The following is a 24,414-nucleotide window of genomic DNA, read 5'->3' as shown; positions in this document are numbered from 1 at the left end:
ATCACATCAAAGAAGTTGGATTAAGAAGATTTCATCTAAATGTCATCTTCACTAAGACTGGTATGCAAGGCCAGATGACATCAGGATTTCCAGGACCAAAGCAAAAACTGTACCAAACCTGAGCAGGCAAAGACTTTATTCGGGCTATTGCAATAGGCGAGAAAGACTCCATTCTGCTGGGACAAAAGGCAAGAGGATTTTTAAGTGATGGGGTGAGCTAGGGGGAAAGCACTGGAGGATATGAGGGGGTAAGTTGACCAAAGCAACGTGTGGAGCAAGATTTCCAGCACCTGTGATTAGGCCATCTGGGTTTGCTAGTTGGTAGCATCAAAGTTAGGCTCCTACCTCTCCTACTGGGAGACAGAGGTACATCTCAAAGAGATAGTCCCCCAGCCTTTAAGGCATTTCCTAGGTTACAGAAGCGGCAAAAGGCTGGGAGAAGATTTATATACATTTCAGAGGGGCAGAGAAAACTGTACAATTTCAATTTTTCTAAATTAAATGCTTTAAGAAAAGGGAGATCAGGGGCCTATAGTAAGGAAGCAACATGTCTAAAGTTTAGTCAAGCTGAGGGGAATGTTGAGGCCATCTGGGCCGTAACAATATTTCATATAGTAAACTGCTGCTTGTGAATGCACGTTAGAATGATGACACACTCCCTAATTTCTTCACCTCATCCCAAAGAGCACTCTAAGAAGAACCCTGTTATAGGAACTCATGCAATAATCATGTGAGGCATTCAGGGCATACGTGCACTTTTACTCCTTTTCTCTGACACCCAGACCATTCCTGCCTATAGCAATCATATTTGACGATAAACTACTTGGGGAAAGATTCTAATTGATATTTTTCACCTTTAGAGGTATTCATCCAATACCCTACAAATGGATTATGTCCAAATGATACTGATAAATGAACATTCCCATCTTGAAGATACATATTAAAGAGCATACAGCAGAATCTGATAATCTGTACAGGGTCAAAATCAATTCACAAATCACTTCTATGTAATCTCATCTGTACTGCTCTTCAACCCCCTCTATTAGACTAACAGCCTAGTAAACCTTTTAGAACACAAGACACAAGTTCAAAAGTCCATTTGCCCTTTAGATGGCAAAGAGGACCTACAGAATTCATGCACATAGTTCCCTGATGCCAAGATAGGTCAATGGGTTAAAAAAGTTATAAGCAACCTCTGAAGAAAAACTATGGAGGTAACCAAAAGTAAAACTACTTGTTTCATTATAAAGTATTAAATGTTCATTTAGTAGATCACTTAGCAGATTCCTCACCTTTGTGAGAAATGATTAACATTTTCACAATTTTTCTTAAAAGCACACCATCACAGAAAATTTCTTTTCATAGGTAGAGTATCTACTAGCCTATTTACGTAAAAACATAAATGCAGAGGGTTATGTACACATAGAGGACTTAGTAAATTGAAATTATCTTAACTGAATTATTTCAGGCACTCCTGTCCTCATCTCAGGATGGAATGGAGTCTACATGTATTTTAAACTTTCCATTACTTTCAGAAAACAGAGCACTTTTACTTTTTGAAAATCATCTCCCCAGCTTTTAGTCATCCGATTTTTTCAGCCACTCAGAGTTTAGCCTTGCAATTCTCTTCCTGATATTCTCATCTCAAATCATTCCAATATCCATAAGGACCTTAAAACACATTTGGGTTTCTACCAGCCAAAAACAAAACATAAAAGATAAACACACACACAAAAGCAAGTATCTAAAGAAATCTGTATCAGCTAACATCACATATCACTCCAAAACTTAGTGGCTTAAAACAATAAACATGTATCACCTCTGGTTTCCATGGGTCAGGAATTCAGTTCTGGCTTACCTGGGGGCTTTTGACTTCGGGTCTCTTATGAGGTTGCAGTCAGGATGTCAGCCATGTCTGCAGACATCTGAAGGCTTGATCTGACCTGGAGGATCTGTTCCTAAGAAAGCTCACTAACCTGGTGCCAGTTGTTGCGAGGAGTCGTCAGGTTCCTCTCCACAAACTGCATCATTGTCATCATGACGTGATTGATGGCTGGCTTCCCCCAGCACGAGCAATCTATGAGAGAACATGGCAAAACCAACCATATCTTTTATGACCCAGCCTCAGAAGTCATACACCATTATTTCTGCAATATACTAATGGTTATCCAAGTCAGCGTCATTTCATGTGAGAGGGAACTATACAAGGTTATGAATAGCAGGAAGTGAAGATCACTGGGTACCATCTTGGATCCCAGCTATCATAACATCCCTCTTTTATTCCTGCCTATCTGTTTACTTAGTAACTAATGCCCCACGCTGGTTTTGCTGCCAAGCTATTCAAATATTTGATCTACATCTTTCCTCTCCTCTTTTTAATGATTTTAATTCCTTCTTGTTCCTTTTACCATCTATTGGGTTGGCCAAAAAGTTCGTTCTGGTTTTTCCATCAGAGCGTATGGACAAACCCGAACGAACTTTTTGGCCAATCCAATACCTCGGTACATACCACTCCACAGAAACTATTTCCTTGAAGATTACCAATAATCTCTTCCTGCTAAACTGATGGCCTTGGCCTTTCCTCACACATCTTATAATATTTGATGTTACAAACCATCCACTCATGAAATTCTCTCATCCTCTGGCATCTTTGGTACATTAAAGGCTTCTCCAATCTCTCCTCTCCTTTCCTCTACAGGGTTCCTAAGTGCAGAGTGTTCTTTAAGCTCATCCCTCTGGTTTTCTTACTATAGTAAGACTGGGCATCTTCAGCTGTGTCATCTATTATTAGGCCTGCGTTTCCTTCCCTACTCAATCATAGGTCCTTTCTAGCTGCCTTCAGGCATCTCTATTCTCTAATCTCTAAACAAGGCTCATTGTTTCTTCCTTCAATGTCTCCTGGAAGAATCTGTTTTATCCCGTCATCCCCACTACCACCACCCTAGTCCAAACCCTCCCTATACCACAGCCAGATTAGCACAGCAGTGTTTTAGCTGCTCAGCTTACTTGACCCTAACACTGACCCTGCTTCTACTCTAATCCAACTGTCATATGTTTTGATGCTAAATCTCCGTTATAAATTCCTTTTATTTTTTTCATTTTCCAGCATAAGATTATCATCTACTGCTTTCAAATCTAAATTCCTTAGACTGGCTTTCAAAGCATTTATTGTTTTCCCATTTGGCTACCACACCTAATTTCTTATTCTCCTTACTTCTTATTGGTGATTAACCATTCATTCGCTATGCTCCAATTACACAAATTTCCACATTTACCTTTTTAATTCTATTCTTTCCACAAAAGTAAATAAATAAAAACAAACTTATCTCCTACCAATTCATCCTACTCATTTTCGTATATCTAGCTCAAATTCCACAATCCCCATGAAATCTTCTCTACTTTAGTTCACACTGGGCTGCTTAATTTTTGAGTTCCTAACGCTCAATTAGGCATCCACATCTCTGATTCTTTGTTAGTCTTATTTTCATAGCTAAGTTGCAAGTGTCTAAAGACTGCAATCATATTTCTTTATTTCAAGACATCTAAAATGGTCTACAAGTAACATGCTGAGCACATAATAGGCCATGAATAAATATTTATTGGTTAACTAAATGAGGCCAATAAGTAGAAAATTCCTACATCATTTGGCAGAATGACTACAGGCAAAAAAAAGACTCCTTCCCAAAACATATTATCTAAAAGTGCCTTTTCCCCATGTGTCAACAACAAAAAAAATGACTGTCTTCTAGCAGAGCCAAGCTTAGCTCTTTAAGCATGTATAAAATCCACAAGACAAAATTGTTAGAGGTACAAACTGTTTAAATAAAAAGGCAGATATACAAAATAATTACTTCATTTGGCAAGTACAGAGGAAATCAGGTCACATTCCAAACGTAATCCAATGATTTCAGCAGTTGGAGAATAATCAAGGGGAAAAAATTAAGCAATAAGTCTGCTGTCTTGGATTTATTAAGGGAAAGGAAATTCTTATAGAGCCAAAACGATAAGAGAAAAACCTACATGATTTGTAAAAGAAAATAATTAGTGAAGGTAATTCTATGACGGCAAAAAGAATTACACTTTCCTAATTTGAGCATATTAAAACTTAATATGATTATTAAAAATAACTATGACATATCTTTGGAAAGATAACATATTGGTATTTCCCCCAAAGTCTCACAGCTGGCTGTGCCCTCCTTTGGAAGCAGTGTTATGTCTTGGAAACAGCATGAGTTTCCCCAGCCAGAAGGACCTGCATTACTACTTGAGGGATCTTAGGCAACCAACCTCTGGGAGCTGTTGTGAGAATTAAATGAGATTACATATCCAGAAGAACTTGGCATGGTGTCAGACACACGCTGGTCAACACATCTTAGTTTCCTTCCATTCTGCTTTGCAGAGATAAAGCAAACTGGAGGTGGAATAACCCTAGAGTAGGAGGGAGGAACCAGGGATGCTTATCCCAGCTCAGCTGTTAGTTTGGTTGTGACAGGGACAGCCTACTGTCTTCCAATTTTCACTTTCTTCTTCATTTTGGTAGGAGAATCCCCTAAGTTTAAATGGGCATGCAGGGGCCAGATAGTTCTATTTCTTTTGCCTTCACAGGGTTTGTAATTGTTTGATTTGCAATGCATTTGAGTAGACTAGACACTTTACTTGTTATCAGCCACTACTCACTTCTGCCCTAACCCAGCCCAATTCCAACACCCAGGACTCCTTCCTGACATCTTATGGACTCTTCTGTGCATGGCTCCTGGACCAGATGATCCCTAAGGAATCTTCCAATATTTAGTAGTCCTGAGGAAACACATGGAATAACGTTCATTTCCCTGGTAATCATAAAGACTTGGTGGCTTTTTTTCTTTTTTTTCAAAATTTAAGAGGAAATTTGAAATACTCTAAGTTTTAAAATTCTCATCTCCTCTGCTAGTTTTTATTTAGGAGACATACGGTATATTAGTTTCTTGTGGCTATTGTAACACATGACCATAAATCTAGAAGCTAAAATAACAGAAATTTATTCTTTTACAGCTCTGGAGGCCAAAAGTCTACAATCAAGGTGTCTGCAGGGCCACACTCCCTGTGAAGGCTCTAGGGGACAATCATTCCTTGTTCCTCCAGTTTCAGGTGACCTCAGGTCTTACTTAGCTACTGGCTGCATCACTCCAATCTCTGCCTTCATCTTCACATGACCTTCTCCTCTGTGTCTATAAAATCTCCTCTGTCTATAAGATCTGCATGTCCCTAACTCTTATAAGGATACTTATCATTGGGTTTAGGGCCACCTAGATAATCCAGGATCATCTCATCCCAAGATCCTTTTAGTCACATGTACAAAGACTACTTCCAAGTAAGAGCACAGACATTCACAGGTTCTAGGGATTAGGACTTGGATGTATCTTGTGGGGATCCATCATTGAACCCACTACAGAATGCTACATAAACAATCACTCAGTTATAAAACACAGGTAGTATAGATATCTCACACTCTGAAAAGGAAGTAGTCAAATATCAAGTTTTGCAACTATTTACAAAAAAATAGCATTTCAATGAAAAATTTAAGATCTTTCAATACACCTTTTGGAGTTACAAGTTTAAATAGCAATCTTTTCAATCAATATCTTCTACATTATCATGTAACTTTCATTATTGTTAACCATATTCTAATATGGGAATTCACTACTTCTTTAATAGATCACAATTATTGACAAAGAAATCTTGCAATTGATTCATTTTTTCCTGTTTAAACATGTAATACATACATACAACCTTAAAATTCAACACAAAAGAGGAAACAATTATTCCCCTTTAGTACTCCTTGCCTAATTCCTCTCTTTGCCCAAGAAGTAACAGTTTAAAATTCCTTTCAGAATATTTTGTGCATACATAAAGGCTATTTACTTGATTGTTTTGTTTATCATAAATGGGATCATGTTATACACAGCACTCAGTGAATTACATTTTCCTTTTATCAATGTCTTATTTTTGTAACCACACAATATTTGACAGAAGAAATGTAGCATAATTCATTGATAGACAATTTCAGTTGCTTTCAAACGTTTTACATCAAAAAAAAGCTTGCAATGGTCATATATATGTCTTTGAGAATGTACAAAAATTTCTGTAGGATAGATTTTTAGAGGTAAAGTTATTTGGTCAAAGATTATGCACATTTCCAATTTGATGAAGCCTGCTAATTTGTTCTCCAGAAAACTTTCTATGAACTGGCCAACTGGTGCTGAAAGATAATTCTTACCTGGTCAATCAACCATCTATATATATGTGTGTGTATCTGCATGTATACACATACATATATGTAAAATGTATAAAAAGCATATTGAAACATACATATTACACGCACACACACGTACTTTTTATACTATCTAGGTATATGGAAGGCCATTCAGCATCAGTTAGATAAACTAGGGAAGAAGACTCTTATGTCCATATCCTTCCTAACTCATCCACCACTGAGCATCAGGCACTCAAAAAGACCCACTTTTCGGTGTCATGAACAAAAAAGTAATATTAAAAAGTGGCTTCTGATATGTTTTCTGACCCATTGCCATGATCCCAGGGCCGAATACTCTCCCAGACAAGAAATTCTCCCTCAGAATGTACGTGGCTCCACAATACCTAATTGATACATCCTAAATAACTATAGGAACTCAATCCAACAATGCATCAGAACTCATCATGCCTTTTTCTTCAAAGTTCTAGTGAGAAAAAAACTTGCTAAGAGCTATATGTAACTTGAATTCCAAGGTGATCTGATTTAAATGAGCACCGCACCACAAATTATATATTTAGATGCTTTTCAGCTAAACTAGGAAAGGGAGAATATCTTTTCATCAGGCTCAGGTTGAATTGGAGTGACACTAGCATTAAAAAAAAGCTTATTAAGGTGCTTCCATAGCTGTCACTCCTGACTTCAGCACTCCACATAATTATAAGATAGTAATAAAAATTATTCCAAAGCACTTGAACAATTATATGCTCTTCAAACAGGTTGACGATGAAGGATGCACGTATTTTGAAAGTAGTAGATCTGATAGTTCTTTAAAACTGCAGCAGGAAACTGTTTCTCAGTTAGGGGAGTACATAAAATTATTTATCAATCCATTATGGAACATCTACAGACTCAGAGAATTTATCATGTTCCATTAAGTAGAGAAATTCGTTCCACTAGGCTTTTCCTTATTCGGGTATTTGAATATCCTTCATCCAACCTCACTAAAGTCCAATACACTCTCACTTTCTACCTCCTAACTCCTCCTGCCCACAACACACACACACACACACACACACACACACACACACACGTCATCATCACATACTTGGCAAAAAAAGGTACCAAATAATAAAAACATGACAGGTTGCATTGCAAGAAATTGCTTTCTGATGAAAACGTAAGACGCATAAAATGTTAAGTTGTTGCAACATTTGTTTTATTTACAACAAAGAGAGCAGAAATGTTAATTATTTCGACATAAGAATTGGCTGCACTAAAGATCAGAATACTCTGGGGATTAGAGACACAACTCAAGAAGGCTGCGCTTAGGTAGTGACACAATTCAGGACAAAAAGGATTTTGTACTGGGGCATGATTCTATTCTAACAAACAAACAAAGCAAACGATTATTTTTGTGACCTTTACATGTTATTCTTGGAAAACTCTTTTCATCGTTTGGAAATGAAAATTGTTCGACTGTTCTGTGACTTTTTAACCAACGATCTGATACTTTTCTCGGCAGGTTCCCACTTTATTGAGATGTAATTAATATTCAATAAAATGCATGACCTTTAAATGTTCAGTTTGATGAACTCTGACAATTAAATATAGCCATGCAACCACCATTCAAAATATATATAGTAGAACAAATGTTCCCTGGCACTCCTTTCCAGTCATTTCTCTCCCTACTCCTACATCTAATATGGGATTTCTATCACTATAGATTACTTTTGTCTGCATTTGGCTATCATACCTATGAAATCCTACAGTATGTGCTCTTCTGTGTATAGCTTCGTTTAATATAATGTTGATATGTATCCATACTGCTCTGTGTATCATTAGTTTTTCCTTTTATTACTAAGTAGTGTTCAATTCTATGGATATACTACACTTTGTCTATCAATTCTCCTGTTGTTAGACATTTGGGTTGATCCCAGTATAAGGCTATTATAAATATGGCTGCTATAAACATTCTTCTACAAGTCATGGTAAATACCTCTGGGAACTATTCCTGGGTCATAGGCGAGATGTATGTTTAAATTTAAGAAACTGCCAAACAGTTTTCCTAAGCAGTTGTCCTGCTAACACTCCCATCACCATTGTATGAGAGGTTCTATCACTCCATATCTTCACCAAAATTTGATGTTTTCAGTCTTTTTTATTTTAGCCATTCCAGGGCATGTTTAGTAGCATCTCATTTTTGTTTTAGTTTGCATAGCCTGATAACTAATAAAACTGAATACTTTTTTAATGTACTTCTGTGAAGTATCTATTCAGGTCTATTGCACATATTTCTATTTGGTTATTTGTGTTTTTACAGTTGATTTGTTGGAATTCTTTATGTATTCTTTATGCAAATCCTTTGTAAGATACTATAAATTTTTCTAGTTCATGATGCATGTATTAATTTTTAATGGAGTCTTTTGATGGGCAGAATTTAATTTTGCCTAAGTCTAATAAACAACTTATGCTTTATGTTTTTTGTGTCCTATACAGGAAAGTTTTGCCTAACCTGAGGTCATGAAGGTATTTTTCTGTTTTCTTCTAGAACTTTTTGAATCTGGTTTAGATCTATGACCCATCTAGAATTAATTTTTGTGTATGGTATGTGATCAGAGTCAAAATACATTTTCTTCCATAAAGATACCAAGTTGTTCCTGCAATATCTGTTGGAAAGACAGATATTGCAGGAACAACTTGCAAAAATTGGAACAACTCCCAAAAATAGCTTTGGCACTTTTGTTAAAAAAAAAAAAAAAAAGTCCGTTGACTGAATATGTATGGGCCTGTTTCTACACTCTATTCTGTTCCATATTCTATTTGTCTATGCTTAGGCCAATACCACTGCCTTGATTACTGTATATTTATAATGAATTCTGAAACCAGGTGAAGTCCTCCAACTTCTTCTTTCAACATGTTTTACCTATCCTATTTTATTTTCATTTCTATATGTATTTAGAACCATCTTGTCTACTTCTTCAGAATAGCATGTTGCCTTTTTGATATAAATTACATTGAATGTATATATCAAATTAGAAAGTATAGCCATCTCAGCAATATTTCATTTTCCAATCTAGAAACATGCAGTGTATCTCCATTTTTATGTCTTATTTAATTTCTCAGTAATATTTTACAGTTTTTAGTATGGAGATCTTAAGTATCATGAGGTTGATTTTTTCTTATCTGATTTTTTTTATGCTATTGTACATTCTCAAAATGTTATTTTCCAGTTGGTGGTGAGTGAAGACTTGCTCTACGGTGGGGGTCCCTTGTAGTTCTATTACAACAGCCCATACATGGCTATTAAACATATGTTAGCAGTTCAGCTGGTATTTCCCTCTCCTATCTTTGGTAGACATTTCCTCCAATGATGAGAGCAGTGGTAAGTCTCTCTTCTCTTATAAAGGGATCCTCACACTCTGATGTTTTATTTGTTTGTGTTTCTTTATGTGCTCAGCTGTATAATAGGGATATTTTTTAACTATGATTTTTATAGTTTATCTGGTTTGTTTTGGTTGTTAGAGACTGATGGCCTGTTATGACATTTTACATTCAAACTAAAAACCATTTGGTGAAATTTTTTTAATCGCTGTAAGACAATCTTCCCTATTACTATGTCTGAAAAAGCAAAGAAGAAAAGTATCAAATAGCACCCAAGAGTCCAAGCAATCATACTGAAGACTAATGTTTACTCAGTGCTTTCTACATGCTAGCGTTTAGATTTATAAATATCAACTCATTCAATCCTCAGAACAACCATATCAAGTAGGTATGGTTACCATTATCCCCATTTTACAGATGAATAAACTGTAAAATATAAAATGAAATATAAAGCGCTTGTCATTTGCCTAATGAAACACAGCTGCTAAATGGTAGCACTGGGACTTGAACACAAGTCATTTGGATTTCAAGCCTAGATTCCTACCTACTTCCTCCTAATACCTCTCCACCAAATCTTAGCACCCTACCTTTATCCTGATTTCCCATATGTAATAGCTATCTGGGTTTTTTCATTATAAATGCTTCTTTCTTCTTTTTTTTTTATCTGAATCTCTCCTATTCATTTAGCAATTTGATATAACAGATACAATTTATTAAGTGCACACACACAAAATACTATGTTAGTAATTTTGCATATATTGTTTACAAACCTCACAAAAATTCTGAGAAATGGCATTATCCCCGTTCTACTTTGAGGGGAACTGAGGTTCAAACAAAGCAGTTTTCTTTTTTTCTTTTTTTTTTTGCGGTACGCGGGCCTCTCACGGGTGTGGCCTCTCCCGTTGCGGAGCACAGGCTCCGGACCCGCAGGCTCAGCAGCCATGGCTCACGGGCCCAGCCGCTCCGTGGCATGTGGGATCTTCCCGGGCCGGGTCACGAACCCGTGTCCCCTGCATCGGCAGGCGGACTCTCAACCACTGCGCCACCAGGGAAGCCCAAAGCACTTTTCTTAATTTCCATAAAAACTAATGAAGAAATAAAATTGTCATTTGACCCCTCTGGAATCCAAAACCCACAATGTAATCTTTCATGAAAAATTAAGTCTTCTCCTAAAGTTGCCTTTGCAACCCCTCTGCTCACCATTACTTACTGTAACTGGATATTTATTTAAACACTACTCCTCTGTATAACATCATTACTTCATTTTTTCTTGCTGATATTCTAAAACCACTTGTTTGAAATTAAGGGCTCTGTTAATGTCTACTGGGGTCTCTTTTGGAGGCAATTATACCTCAACGTCAACCAAGCAGTCTTTGAGATGCGGGCAGTACTGTGAGGTCTGGAGCTGGACCTGATTCTCAGCTCCTGGAGTTGAGAGAAATAATGCAGAACCTCTCTGCTGATGCTCGAAAAGGTCAAAGCTGCTCATGGCCCTACATCACCACTATTACCATTCCTCTCCACACAACTCCTCCAACTGACTTTACTCCCTTCAAAATACCTTCTGTGTCCATTGCAACATAGATTCGACAGAAAAAAAAAGGTCAGGAAGGCCCCAAACTCCTCAAGGCCGACTCTTAGACTCATCCCACCACCATAATAGCCCAGAAAATTTTTCCAGTTCTGGTCTTGTATATCGGAAATCTGATGCCTAGTTTCCACAATTATTTCTTAAATCATTTTAATGAAAGAAGAAAAATTCCATAGTAAGAACTTGCAATCAGAGGAACTGTCATTGATAGGCTAATACTCAAATTATGGTAGGCCCTATGAAAAAACCCATAATCCACAATTTCTGGCCTATGGCTGAAAAGTAATGGCACTGAACAAGATTCCAAAAGACTGAACACTTGTATTCATTCTCAGTACAGAAACTCTTCACAGAAAAAATTGTGCTACTCCCTTAGGACTGAATCTCATTTCAGACACTTGTTCCTTATGACGGCCCGTGTGTAATGATTTAAATGTCATGAAATCCTGCAGATGTGTTTGATAAAGTAATTGAAATTACTTCGTGTAATTTATTTTACTTTCAGTGATGGAAATGTGTGCACATAAATGTCACTGCACTGTCAATGCATTTAATGGCAGCTGAGTATATCCTTTGAGGGTTTCTAGTCAGTGGGGATTTTACCTTCCAAATATAATAAAATTTCTCTCTCCCAGCACATGCGTGGACTGAGGCAATGATTAGTACCCAGTATTAATAAGAAATTTCCCCATGTAATCCTCTGACTGCAGAGATGAGGTCAGGACTTTATTGAGACCAAGTTCCTGCTCTAATTTCTGGGACACTTTCACAAATGATACAAGTGGTTCTTTAAAACCCAGACTGCAGCAGCAAACAGTGCGCTTTTTGGAAGTAACATTTGGGTGCCTGGAGCAGATGCTTCTATGACTTGGAGTCATTAAGCACCGAAATACAGCAAAAAAATGAGCCAGTATCTCACCAAAATAATTTTTGCGAAGGGTTCTATGACTTAGGATCTCACTTCATACATTTGCCTATGCATCTTGCACAGGTGAAACTACATCCTGCCTTTGAGTAACCTGCCCTCTGCCTTCTTACTAAACACAGCCATATAAAGAGCCTTTGCCTGACCTGATAGAAAGTTGATTTCGTCTTTGTCATTTGTAAAGCATAAAGCAAAAAAGTATCCTTGTTGTTTAACAAGGGATATGCTTTCAAATGAGCATATTAAATGTGGTTTGATAAAATACCAGGAGTGAAGGAAGACTAAATCCTTGACTATGTACTTGTAATAAAATTTTCAGTTTGAAATGGAATACAATAATCTATAGTTAATCTGGGCAAATATTTCTCTCAGACTGATTAGGCAACAGTTGTGATAGAAAACTGTAGAAAAGTTAAAAGGAAGGATGTGGCCTCTTCTCATGGTATAATCCCAGAAGGGGTATTGTTATTCTTTCTATTGCAAAACTACTGGCAGTTTTAAAAATTGATTATTTTTAGTTACTTAACTATATGTTTAGGTTTCAAGACAAGTCCATCAAATACCTAATTAAATGTAGAGTTATTAAATTCTTTTGGTTACTTATTCTCAACTACGGATCTGACTTTTGTATTACATATCAAAGGGGACCTTCTTAGCAGATTAATACCTAAAACCTCTAGAAGAAAATTAAGTGAAAAATATATGTTCATGCATAAAAACTTGCATTTTGTGAAGACTACAAACGCCGAATGACTTACAGGCAACCGGAAATCACACTGAATTTTGCTATTTCGATTTTAAGTAAAACCCACAATGCACAAAATCACAGAAGTGTATTTACTGTCATGATAAAAGTTCCCTTAAATATCAGGGTTTATTACATATATTAGTTCCTCTCATATTTTCCTCGGTACCTCACTTTTACTTCTAAAATATCTGCATGTGGGTAAGTGAACAGAACGTCTCTTTTCGCTTGGATTGCTGAAGTTCAACCTTCAAAACAATGCAACCATCAGGTAAAGTAAATGAAGACTAAATTTCTAGATTGGACTCTCAGAAGCACCACTTGGACAAGAGGGCTCCTGGCCTGAGCCAGTGCATTTACAGTCTGCTCTTACCCTCTTCCAGCTATGGCCCTCCACACAGATAAGGTCTGTGCAGCACCGAGGCTCTGGGGCCTTGGGACCCTGGAAATAGCTACTGAAACAGCCTTAGCGGGTTTCCAGGACTTGCACAGGCCTCTCACCAGACGGTAAGCAAAGCCACCATTGCCAAGCCAGAAAGCGGCAAAAAAGATGTGTGTGCAAGGGGCAGCTATACATGAAGCTTGCCGATGGGGACTGCAGTGTACACACCTGGGCACAAGGCACCAGGCACCCTGTGATTCGGGATGGAGTGCCTGGTGGGATAAGTAAGAAGCCATAGGCCGTATGTCTGGCTTTCCCTAGGAAGCTCCAAGTATTCCCAGAATTTCAAGTTCTAACTGGTCTTGTGATTTATTGTGAAGACCTGTTCATCAAGGTAGGAAGATAGCACATATTTTCTTATAATTTTGTTAGCTTCATTTGTAAGTTTTAAATCTTTAGATATATGTTATGTCAACCTCTATTTTTAGTTGCACCTCCAGCCCAGCAAAAGTTAAGACCAGGACCAGGCTTGTCTTTTAATAAAGACTCCAATATCTCTGAGCATGACTACTAGTTTTTCATTTTACAGTAGCATGATGTCATCATAAGCCCTAAAACAATAAATGGAACTAACTGCCTGTGCATAATATACCGTAAGAGCTACAATATGCATGCAAAGGGTAAACATGCTGCATACATACATTATTAGATAAAGTGCAGCAGAGAATGTAAATGTATTAATCATGACATGAAATGCAATGATTAGTATCTCCAAAGCTACACTGCTTCCTACCTGTGGACATAAAATGATTACTTTTTTTTTTCTTTTTTTTAAAAGGTGTGGAGTCAGGGGCAGAACCCAGTACATGCAGGTGCACAAGGGCTGGGTTCAGATTCTTCTCCACGAGGACGGCGGCTCCCACAGCACCTTAGGTTTTACCCCACTCATCTTGGGGAGGCTTCAGCACTTCCTGGAATAGAGGGAGGCCGCCACGCTGGTTTTGCATTTTCAAGACGCTCAGAACCCTCATGCTTCTCCTTGGCCAATTCCCAGAAAAGTGGCCCAAGCTCTGCAGAGCCACATCATCGAAATAAAAGCCCAGAGTGAGCTGGGCGGCTGACAGAGTCTTGGTGTTCAAGCCGGGTGTCAGGCCTAAGCCTCTGAGGTGGGAGAGCCAAGTTCAGGACATGAGTCCACCAGAGACATCCCAGCTACACGTTAATATCAAATGGCAAAAGCTCTCTCGGAGATTTCCATCTCAACATCAAGATGCAGCTCCACTCAATGACCGGCAAGCTCCAGTGCTGGACGCCCTACGCCAAACAACTAGCAAGATGGGAAGACAACCCCACCCATTAGCAGAGAGGCTGCCTAAAGTCATAATAGGTTCCTAGATACCCCAAAACACACCACTGGATGCAGTCCTGCCAACTAGAAAGACAAAATCCAGCCTCATCCACCAGAACACAGGCACCAGTCCCCTCCACCAGGAAGCCAACACAACCCACTGAACCAACCTAACCCACTGGGGGCATACATCAAAAACAATGGGAACTACAAACCTGCAGCCTGCAGAAAAGAGACCCCAAACACAGTACACAGTAAGTGAAGCAAAATGAGAAGACAGAAAAACACACAGCAGATGAAGGAGCAAGGTAAAAACCCACCAGACCTAACCAATGAAGAGGAAATAGGCACTCTACCTGAAAAAGAATTCAGAGTAATGATAGTAAAGATGATACAAAATCTTGGAAATAGAATGGAGAAAATACAAGAAACGTTTAACAAGGACCTAGAAGAACTACTGAGCAAACAAACAATGATGAATAACACAATAAATGAAATTAAAAATTCTCTAGAAGGAATCAATAGTAGAATAACTGAGGCAGAAGAATGGATAAGTGACCTGGAAGATAAAATAGTGGAAAAAAATACTGCAAAACAGAATAAAGAAAAAAGAATGAAAAGGATTGAGGACAGTCTCAGAGACTCTGGGACAACATTAAAAACACCAACATTAGAATTATAGGAGCACCAGAAGAAGAGAAAAAGAAAGGGTCTGAGAAAATATTAGAAGAGATTATAGTTGAAACCTTCTCTAATATGGGAAAGGAAATAGTCAATTAAGTCCAGGAAGCACAGAGAGTCCCATAAGGATAAATCCAAGGAGAAACATGCCAAGACACATGTTAATCAAACTATCAAAAATTAAATACAAAGAAAAAATATTAAAAGCAGCAAGGGAAAATCAACAAATAACATACAAGGGAATCCCCATAAGGGTAAGAGCTGATCTTTCAGCAGAAACTCTGCAAGCCAGAAGGGAGTGGCAGGACATAATTAAAGTGATGAAAGGGAAAAACCTACAACCAAGATTACTCTACCCAGGAAGGATCTCATTCAGATTTGACAGACAAATTAAAAGCTTTAGCGACGAGGAAAAGCTAAGAGAATTCAGCACCACCAAACGAGCTTTACAACAAATGCTAAAGGAACTCCTCTAGGCATGAAACACAAGAGAAGGAAAAGCCCTACAAAAACAAACCCAAAACAGTTAAGAAACTGGTAATAGGAACATACATATCAATAATTTTCTTAAATGTAAATGGATTAGATGCTCCAACCAAAAGACACAGACTGGCTGAATGGATATAAAAACAAGACCCATATATATATGCTGTCTACAAGAGACCCACTTCAGACATGGGACACATACTGAATGTGAGGGGATGGAAAAAGATATTCCATGCAGATGGAAATCAAAAGAAAGCTGGAGTAGCAATTCTCATATCAGACAAAATAGACTTTAAAATAAAGACTGTTACAAGACACAAAGAAGGACACCACATAACGATCAAGGGATCAATTGAAAAAGATATAACAATTGTATATATTTATGCCCCCAGCATAGGAGCACCTCAATACTTAAGGCAAATGTTAACAGCCATAAAAGGGGAAATTGACAGTAACACAATCATAGTAGGGGACTTTAACTCACCACTTTCACCAATGGACAGATCATCCAAAATGAAAATAAATAAGGAAACTCAAGATTTAAATGATACATTAAACAAGATGGACTTAATTGATATTTATGGGACATTTCATCCAAAAACAACAGAATACACTTCCTTCTCAAGTGCTCATGGAACATTCTGCTGGATAGATCATATTCTGGGTCAAAAGTCAAGCCTTGGTAAATTTAAGAAAATTGAAATCATATCAAGTATCTTTTCTGACCACAACACTATGAGACTAGATATCAATTACAGGAAAAAATCTGTAAAAAATATAAACACATGGATGTCAAACAATATACTACTAAGTAACCATGAGATCACTGAAGATATCAAAGAGGAAATCAAAAAATACCTACAAACAAATGACAGTGAAAACACAACGACCCAAGACCTATGGGATGCAGCAAAAGCAGTTCTAAGAGGGTACTTTATAGCAATACAAACCTACCGCAAGAAACAAAAAACATCTCAAATAAAAAACCTAACCTTACACCTAAAGCCATTAGAGAAAGAACAAAAAACCCAAAAGTTAGCAGAAGGAAAGAAATCATAAAAGTCAAGTCAGAAATAAATGAAGAAGTGAAGGAAACAAGAGCTAACAGTAAAACTAAAAGGTGGTTCTTTGAGAAGATAAACAAAATTGATAAACCACTAGCCAGACTCATCAAGGAAAAAAGGGAGAAGACTCAAATGAATAGAATTAGAAATGAAAAAGGAGACGTAACACCTGACACCGCAGAAATACAAAGGATCATGAGAGATTACTATAAGCAACTGTATTCCAATAAAAAGGACAAGTTCTTAGAAAAGCACAACCTCCTGAGCCTGAGCCACAGAGAAATACAAAATGTAAACAGACCAATCACACTGCAATTTAAACTGTGATTAAAAATCTGCCAACAAAAAAGGCCAGGGACCAGATGGCTTCTGTGAATTCACAGAATTCAAGTGAATTCTATCAAACATTTAGAGAAGAGCTAAGACCTATCCTTCTCAAACTCTTCCAAAATATAGCAGAGGGAGGAACACTCCCAAACTCATTCTACGAGGCCACCATCACCCTGATACCAAAACCAGACAAGGATGTCACAAAGAAAGAAAACTACAGGCCAGTATCACTGATGAGCATAGATGCAAAAATCCTCAACAAAATACTAGCAAACAGAATCCAACAGCATATTAAAAGGATCATACACCATCATCAAGTGTGGTTTATTCCAGGAATGCAAGGATTCTTCAATATACGCAAATCTCTCAACGTGATACACCATATTAACAAATTGAAGGAGAAAAACCATATGATCTCAATAGATGCAAAGAAAGCTTTCAACAAAATTCACCACCCATTTATGATAAAAACCCTGCAGAAAGTAGGCACAGAGGGAACTTTCCTCAACATAATAAAGGCCATATATGACAAACCCACAGCCAACATCGTCCTCAATGGTGAAAAACTGAAACCATTTCCACTAAGATCAGGAAAAAGACAAGGTTGCCCACTCTCACCACTGTTATTCAACATAGTTTTGGAAGTTTTAGCCACAGCAATCAGAGAAGAAAAAGAAATAAAAGGGATCCAAAACGGAAAGAAAAGGTAAAGCTGTCACTCCATAGAGAATCTCAAAGATGCTACTAGAAAACTACTACAGCTAATCAATGAATTTGATACAGTAGCAGGATACAAAATTAATGCACAGAAATCCCTTGCATTCCTATACACTCATGATGAAAAATCTGAAAGAGAAATTAAGGAAACACTCCCATTTACCATTGCAACAAAAAGAATAAAATACCTAGGAATAAACCTACCTAGGGAGACAAAAGACCTCTATGCAGAAAACTATAAGACACTACTGAAAGAAATTACAGATGATACAAACAGATGGAAAGATACGCCATGTTCTTGGATTGGAAGAATCAACATAGTGAAAACAACTGTACTACCCAAAGCAATCTACAGATTCATTGCAATCCCTATCAAACTACCAACGGCATTTTTCACAGAACTAGAACAAAAAACTTCACAATTTTTATGGAAACACAAAAGACCCCGAATAGACAAAGTAATCTTGAGAAAGGAAAATGGAGCTGGAGTAATCAGGCTCCCTGGCTTCAGACTATACTACAAAGCTACAGTAATCAAGACAGTATGGTACTGGCACAAAAACAGAAATATAAATCAATGGAACAGCATAGAAAGCCCAGAGATAAACTCACGCACATATGGTCACCTTATCTTTGATAAAGGAGGCAAGAATACACAATGGAGAAAAGACAGCCTCTTCAATAAGTGGTGCTGGGAAAACTGAATAGCTACATGCAAAAGAATGAAAGTAGAACACTTCCTAACACCATACACAAAAATAAACTCAAAATGGATTAAAGACCTAAATGTAAGGCCAGACACTATAAAACTCTTACAGGAAAACTTAGGTAGAACACTCTATGACATACATCACAGCAAGATCCTTTTCGACCCACCTCCTAGAGTAAAGACAATAAAAACAAAACGAAATGGGACCTAATGAAACTTAAAAGCTTTTGCACAGTGAAGGAAACCATAAACAAGATGAAAAGACAACCCTCAGAATGGGAGAAAATATTTGCAAACGAAGCAATTGACAAAGGATTAATCTCCGAAATATACAGGCAGCTAATGCAGCTCAATATGAAAAAAACAAACAACCCAATCCAAAAATGGGCAGAAGTTCTAAACAGACATTTCTCCAAAGAATATATACAGATTGCCAACAAACACATGAAAGGATGCTCAACATCACTAATCATAACAGAAATGCAAATCAAAAGTACAATGAGGTATCACCTCATACCAGTCAGAATGGCCATCATCAAAACATCTACAAACAATAAATGCTGGAGACGGTGTGGAGAAATGGGAACCCTTTGCACTGTTGGTGGGACTATGAATTGATACAGCCACTATGGAGAACAGTATGGAGGTTCCTTAAAAAACTAAAAATAGAACTACCATATGACCCAGTAATCACATTGCTGAGCATATACCCTGAGAAAACCATAATTCAAAAAGAGTCATGTACCACAGTGTTCACTGTAGCTCTGTTTACAATAGCTAGGAAATGGAAGCAACCTAAGTGTCCATTGACAGATGAATGGATAAAGAAGATGTGGCCCATATGTACAATGGAATATTACTCTGCCATAAAAAGAAATGAAATTGAGTTATCTGTAGTGGGGTGGATGGACCTAGAGTCTGTCATACAGAGTGAAGTAAGTCAGAACGATAAAAACAAATACCATATGCTAACACATATGTATGGAATCTAAAAAAAAAATGGTTCTGAAGAACCTAGCGGCAGGACAGGAATAAAGATGCAGACATAAAGAATGGACTTGAGGACATGGGGCGGGGGGAAGGTTAAGCTGGGACGAAGTGAGAGAGTGGCAATATATACACTATCAAGTGTGTAACAGATAGCTAGTGGGAAGCAGCCGCATAGCACAGGGAGATCGGCTCGGTACTTTGTGTCCGCCTAGAGGGGTGGGATAGGGAGGGTAGGAGGGAGACACAAGAGGGAGAAGATATGGAGATATACGTTTATGTATAGCTGATTCACTCTGTTATACAGCAGAAATTAATACACCATTGTAAAGCAATTATACTCCAATAAAGATGTTAAAAAAATAAAATAAAAAAGTGTCCCAAGGCACAATGCACCCACTAAAAAAAAAAACAGCTATAAGGATATATTGTGCAAAACTGGGAATATAGCCAATATTTTATAGTAACTAAAAATGGAATATTACCTTTAAAATTGTGAATCACTATGTTATATACCTAAAACTTATTTAATATTGTAGATCAACTATACCTCAAAAAAAATGTGGACTTAACAAAAAAAAAGGTTTGTAATGTGACTTCACTAGCTTTATTTAATAAACTTTAATTACTTCAACTGAAACCATGAAAAAACAGCAAACTAAAAACTTGAGTTCTCTCAGTTTCAAAAAATATATATTTGCAATCACATTTCTCTTATTTATTAAAAATGTTAAAGTCAAAGGATATGTAAAAAATAAAGAACCCATAGTTATAACTTAAGAAAGTGTGTACACTGAAAGAGAGGGACTTTGCTCCTTCAAGTCTTCACCACAATATGCTTCTCTTCAAAATGCTTGAGCGGATTCTTCACGGCAGAATGGATCAAACGGACCATGGTGGACCAGTAACAGAGGCAGAGAGTATTTGTATTAGTGCATGTTACGTGTCAAGGACGTGACTTTTAATTTTTAAGCATATCTCTGCCAGATTTTAGAGCTGTCAGAAACTTGCTTTAATTCAAAGGACTGAGAAAACTAATGTTCATGAAGTGAAACAGTCTTTTTAGCTGGTGCCCCAAGTCTTATACCCAAATGGCCCACTAAAGTAACAAAAGTGATCCTTTAAAAATAGAATATTTGATAAACCAAAATAATCATTATAGATTGTGCTGAGCCTAAATTTTATCATGATAATGAGTAATCTGGCTACCAACAGCAAAAAACTGCAGCATTCTATGCATATTCTCTGCCCTTTTTAAATGGATCACAAAATCAAAGATAACTTAATGTCAACCCTCCTATAATATGAAGAACCTACTTATTCAACATGACTCATATTTATTTAACAAATATTATGCAGTACATACTATGTGCCAGGAACTCTCGCCAGCACTTTATATATAGAAACTATCAAAATCGTAACAACCCTCTGAGGTCAGTACTATGATTATGTCTATTTTACAGGTGAGGAAACAGAGGAAGAGAAGTTAAGTGACTTGGCCAAGGTCACACAGCTCTTGAGTGAAGAGCTGGAATTCAAACTAAGCCCATCTGCTCCAGAGTCTGAATTCTTTAACCATTATGCTATGCTGGCCATTTTTTGTACTACTCAGAACTTCATCAATGCAAGTGAAAGAAACAAACTTAATTCAAGCAAAACAGCAACAACTTAAAAAAAAAAGCAGTAGAGAATATATTATTATGTATAACCATGAAGTCGGTGGATTTGACCCAGCTTTCAAACAAAGCCACTGGAACGATCACTCTGTTTTCCTCTTCCAATGGGTGGCAAACTTCCCCTGCCAAATTTCATAATTAACGTTTTTTTATACTTGCAATCTCAGGCAAGAAGTGTCCCCGCTCTTCATCTCTAGTTCCAAAAATGTCCTAGGGAGAGCTTGTTCTTGGGCCACGGGTCCACCTCTGAATGAATCACTATAGCTTGTAAGGAGCACAGAATACAATGCTCTGGTTGCCCAGACCTAAGGCATGTATACCACCTGTGGTTGCTGAGGGTCAATGACCTCAACCTGAATCTTAACGAGTTTCTCCCATGAAATATTGTATTACCACAAGAACAGAAAAAGATGCTGAGCAGGAAGAAATTCTGTACGACACGAGTAAAGTCTTCTTTCATTAAAGAGATTTTAGCAGATGTCCAAACACACAAGCTATTTTAAGTCGTCATTAAAATAGTACTTGTTAAAAATCTTGTATCATGATACAACAGAATATATAACTACAAATATTTTCTCAACACATTAATTTCATTTTCAAATATATTTTACACAAAGCCCATAGACTTAAATTCTTAAATTTCACTATGATCATGTAACTACAATGAACAGACACTTAGATTTGCTTCTGTTACCACCAGACCCTGTAATACAGTATCTTTTGCTTGAAATCTCCAAAATCAGAGGCAGTAATACTCACTAATGAAACCTGCAGTGGTTTTGCTTTTAACTTTTGGAACATGTCTTTCTGGTATTTTTCTAAAATGTTTGATAATTTAAGGATAGAACATAAACATGTAGAATTTACTGGTATGTCCATACAGATGCTTTTTGGAAAAATTTAAAGGCATACTTCAAAATAAATAAAAATCATGATCAATATGTAGTAATGATTTTATGAAGTCCATATCCCTGACAAAAATTATTCTGCAGTTAATTTGAACTCTTCCCTGTGATAAATGTGGTTATCCGTATTAAACTACATAAGAAAGAAGTTTCTAAAGTAAGAGGGAGATAGTAGAGGAAGGAAGAAAAAATAATTTCCAATTGTAACCAGAAGAGAAGAATAGAAGTCCTATGGAAAGGCATTTTGTGTGGTATTCGTCTCAGGTTCCTTTAAATGCATCCATTGATTGGGAGGACAGCAACTACTGGAGTCAAATGACGTCTCCAATTCCACATAAATACGATAGTATAGGAAAAAGTTTTAAATTGCAGTAAAAGTAGTTGAGCTTAGATATCAAAGAAATCATTGAAAAAATAATCCTTCACACTGAAAAGGAAGAACTTTTGAAAGGAAGAACACTTTGGAGTATATGCATTTCTAACTAGCAAAGCAAGATCCCTTTTCTGACTCATTCTATAATTTGTTCTGATCTAAGTTGAGTCTTATGACTTCTTTCAACAGTTTCAACATTAACTAGGGCACGCAGATTGTGTTAACCTAAGATATAGTTTATTGCTAACAGACATTATTACTTAATCTTTTATAAGATGATGCATCATTTCTCTTTAACTCCAGATTAATTTTCTTTCCTAAAGCAATTTTGAAATATCTAACTGCTAATTGCCTTCTGCATAAATATAGAATTTTTAAAGCCTCAGTACACTTTTTAAAGAATATCTTTTCCTTTCTACACATAATTCAAAAATGGCAGAAAATATTTTACACAGATTCAAAAGAAATCTCAGATGAATCCCCAAAATGTCAAGCAAATATTACTTTCCATTTTCCATGGGATTTTCTTTTCAAAATAATAGTTTCAGTATTTCTTAGGTATTCTCAACCCCTCCTCCTAAGACATAAGGAAGAGTGGAAGGAAGACAGATGCCACGGAGGGTTAAGTAGTGATACAGAATAATACAGTAATCAAACAGGCAAAGATTATTCCTACTTTATTAGTGAATTCTGTTCCTGAGTATCTATTCTATTCTTATAACTGGTCTGGCTATATATCATCTAGAAATGTATAGAGAAATCAAGTAAAGGATGAAGAAGCAGAAACAAATATTGACTACATACTTTGTTGGTGGTTTTGTCCCAAGAGAGGTAAGTAACAAGAGAGTTATGTTTAGAGAGAATTAGTCAGCAATTATTTTCAGGATGTAGAGAACCAGGGAGGAACTAGCGAACAAAACCACGTGGGAAGAGTAGGGGACTGGAACTCACATTTATTGAGAAAGTCCCACATGGCAAGCACTGTGCTTCATGATTTCATTGTAGGACATCATTTCCCTCAATAGTGCTTATTCAATGGGTTGATATATTCAAAAGTAGACAAAGAAACAAAGTCACCAGCTTGAGGTGACTCTCTACAAGAAATCTAGAGGAGTTAGGTGTTAAGGAGAAAAGAAGAGAACATTTAGGTTAATCAGTTAATGAAATGGGTGAAAGGTTAATCAGTTAATGAAATGGGTGAAGGAGGAGGATGAATAAAAATAATGTATAGATAGCAACAAAATTCCTATTGAAGGTGTCTTCTAGAAAAGATAACGCACTAGAAATCAATGAGGCTATTCCAATTCCCCAAGCCAGAAACCAATTGTGATAACCAGAGAGATACAAGAACACTAATAACAAGGGATGGTACCAAACCCCAACATAGGAATGCCTGCAAGATATAATGCAGACAGAATAAAAGAAAATATGGGCTGATGAACAACTCCTTTCAACAAACCAGCAAAAACAGAGTAGTGCTGCAAAAAGTAAACAAAGACAATTGTCAAACTGCTTTAATTTGAAGCAGTAAAGGCTGGAGGAATTGTGCTGCTATGAGAAAGACACGAGATGTACCACTGTTCCCTTCCTCACAGGACTCTAAGGCCATGAAGGGGGATTTACAATGAAGGTATTCGACCACGTCCCCAGAAGGATGAGGGATGTAGCACGCCCTCAACTGAGCAAGCTGAAAAACCAAGTAGAAGGATCACACAGAGCCCAACTCCACCGCCAAATTCTGGAATTGAGGACAGAATGAAAAGAAAACAAAGTCGGGAACACTGGCCCTTAGTTTAGTCATTTCAACAGATATTAAGAGCAAACCTTACAGAAACAAAGTCACCACAAATGTTGGGTGAATTTTAAAGCCTCTCATCCAAAG

The 24,414-nt window shown here is 37.1% G+C and overlaps 1 long non-coding RNA gene across 2 annotated transcripts in view; it reads right to left on the bottom strand.

The window, feature by feature from the left end:
• Positions 1–572: 572 nt before the first annotated feature.
• Positions 573–24,414, bottom strand: part of LOC132431063 (uncharacterized) — a 391,882-nt gene continuing 368,040 nt past the window's right edge. For both annotated transcript variants that reach the window (XR_009520619.1, XR_009520618.1), the window contains one exon: positions 573–2,077. This is a non-coding gene — a long non-coding RNA (uncharacterized lncRNA). The remainder of the gene's footprint in view (positions 2,078–24,414) is intronic.

Source organism: Delphinus delphis, chromosome 9 (assembly GCF_949987515.2).
Source record: "Delphinus delphis chromosome 9, mDelDel1.2, whole genome shotgun sequence".
NCBI lineage: Eukaryota > Metazoa > Chordata > Mammalia > Artiodactyla > Delphinidae > Delphinus > Delphinus delphis.
Note: the sequence above shows the minus strand (reverse complement) of the source record. Positions and strands in the feature narration are given on the sequence as shown.